Below are 3,082 nucleotides of genomic sequence, written 5' to 3'. Positions count from 1 at the left end.
TGTACCAGTGTACCTCCTCTGGTCTAGCCAGTCTTGCAAGATAGAATTCGAGTCATGGTAGTGGGAGCGGGGAGGAAACCTTTAGGAACTAGAGGAAGATTGTATTTCTCATCATTGTTACATCGCACCCTGACAGGCTCATCTCCTCCCCGAGACCCTTCTGCAAGGGGGTGTTTGTTCTTTTGTGATGGACTAACTTCCCTCAGCATACTAGTCTCCAGATCTAGCCATGTCAAGAGTTGTTTTATGGTTTCATCACTGTTTTTTAGGGATGTATAGTATTCCGTTGTGTGTGCACGCCAGTTTCTTTATCCTCCTACTGACGAGCATTTGGGCTGTTTCCAACTTCTTGCTATTGTGAACAGTTCTGTTTTTGTTCCCTTATTTATAGGTGCCCAGCAAAGATATTGCTGGCTCATATGGAATTCCTCTTCCCAATTGTTTCAGGGAGCGCCATATAGCTTTCCACAATGGTTGTATGGATTTACAAGCCCACCAGCAGTGTATGAGCATTCCAATCTCTTTGCACCCTTTCCAGTATGTTTTTCCCCCCCTTGGGCTGTCATTGCTGGTGTAAAGTGATATTTCATCTTGTTTTCTATTAAATGCTTTTTACGCATTAATCATCAGGATCATAAGATTTTTCTTCCTTAACCTGTCAACATAGTAGATCGCATTGATTGTTTTCAAATGTTTAACCAACCTAGCACATCCCACTTGGTCATGGTGACTGTTTTTATACATTGTTGGATTTTATTTGCTAATGCTTTGTTGAGTATTTTTGCATCTAAGAATTCCTACACTTCGACAACAAAACAAAGGAAGCAAGGAAAAATTAAGCAAGGAACTTGAATACACATTTCTCCAAAGATATACAAATGGTCAACAATCACAAGAAACATTGCTCAAGGCCATCAGTTATTTAAAAAACACACACACACACACACACACACACACACACACCTCTTGCTACTGAGTCAAAACTGCAATGAGATACTACTTCATACCCAGTGTGATGGCAATTATCAGAAAAAATTAAGAAGTGTTGGTTCTCAAGGAGGTGGAGAAATTAGATCCCATTGTGCATAGCTGGCAGGAATGTAAAAGGTGCAACCACTGTGCAAAATAATGACAGTTCTTTAAAATCAACATAAAATTGCCATATGACACAACAGTTTCACCCCCAAGTATGAGGAGGTGTCAAAAAGTTTGTGCAAAATGGAATGCAAAGATAATGGGCATTTTCCATGAACTTTTAATCTGGACTGGTTTAAAGTGTTGAAAAATAAGAAAAAGGGGGTTGTCATGCTACTTAATTCGGCTTAGTAAAAGAGTGTGGTACTGGCGGGGGACAGGGACATGACTCAATGGACCATAATATTGATTCTAGGAATACAAATAGATCTTGGAGTTAGATATGAGGTAGGGCAGATGGGTATGGCTATAGAAAAGGTAGCATTAAGGACCCTTGTAACAGAGCCCTGGTGGTGCAGTCAGGTAAGTGTTGGACTGTTACCCAGTGGTTCAAACCCACCAGCTACCCTAAGGGGGAAAATGAGGCTGTCTGCTCCTGCAGAAATGTACAGCCTTGGACACCCTATACAGGCTTTTGGCATAGGAATCGACTCGACGACAGTGGGTTTGGGTTTTTTTGTGGTGACGGTTCACTTCCTTATCTTGGTGCTCTTGGTAGTCCCATGAATCTATCTACACATGATAGAATCTTATAGAACCACTCACACACACACATGCTTATAAACAAACTAAAACTGGTGAAATGTGAATAAGCTCCGTGAATGGTACCAATGTCATTTTGTATAGTGTACTTCCTTTATGTAAGATTTTATTAATGGGTGAAAGTGAGGAAATTGTATGAACCTGTTTATTTTTGGCACACTCGAATTATTCTAAAATAAAAAAAATCACTCTCCTACCCTCAAAGTCCGGTATCACCTATCCATCTCTAATCACCTAATGACCTCCTTAAACTCATACCATGAATGCATTTATACAATGATTAGTAAATAGTGTGTCTGACACGAGAGGAATTTTATGTATATTTCCCCTATTTTTCCAATAAGGTAAGCCCGAATTGTGGGACATTCTATTAAAAATCTGAAGTCTTCAAAAATGTCACTAACTGAAGTGACATGAATCTAAGGGATGCCCTAAGAGGGCGAGCAAATGCAATGCTTCATTTCCTTTTTAAAATCACATCTTTTTAAACCATTAAGAATCTTTGAATTTAAAAGCTGTGTATATTATGTATATTAGATACCATACACGTTATAAGATGTATATTAGATATCATACGTTAATTTTCAAGCGTGTGATGTTACTGGAGTTTTGAAAGAGAATACCCTTATTCTCAGAAAACGTATGCAGATTTAGAAGTGAGATGCCATGCTGCTTGAACCTTACTTCTGATGATTTAGCAAACAAAATGTGTGTGTATATAGTATATATTTATATATATTATTACATATAGAATATTGTACATCTTTAAGTATATATTTATATATATGATCTATATATATATAAATATAAGTATACACATTAATACATGTGTATACTTCTGTTTATACACACACACACACAGTGAAGAAAATATATCAAAATGCTACAAGTGGTGCATGTTGGCGCAGAATGCTTCAGTTAGCACTCTAAAGTTTTTCACTCTTCTGTATGTTTAAAAAATGCATTATCTGTTGCTTACCTGATTATATACTATGTTTTATCTTAACTTTCCTTTTAAAGTAAGGTGACCAGACGTCCCAATTTTTAAGTTTTTCCCGTGTCCCGCAATGTTTTATAAAAGTCCCGATTTTTGGAAAGAATGCACAAGCTAGGGTATACGGTTTTCGGCTCCCATGTGGCTCTTACACCAGGATATGAGTTTTATCAGTGGTGTCCCGCTTTTCCAATGTTAAAATCTGGTCACCTTATTTTAAATTTATGTCGAAGTATATAACACAAAAAGAGCAAAGCCCATGCAATCTATCACCTAGGCCTAAACATCTATTTGCCTAGTTTGCTCAAGATGTTGTGCTGTCTATCATGTATTTAGAACAATGAGATTAAG

The sequence above is a fragment of the Echinops telfairi genome, unplaced genomic scaffold (genome assembly GCF_000313985.2).
Source record: "Echinops telfairi isolate 266 unplaced genomic scaffold, ASM31398v2 ScPeMD7_7427;HRSCAF=8465, whole genome shotgun sequence".
NCBI classification, from domain to species: Eukaryota; Metazoa; Chordata; class Mammalia; order Afrosoricida; family Tenrecidae; genus Echinops; species Echinops telfairi.
This window is presented reverse-complemented; position numbering follows the sequence as displayed.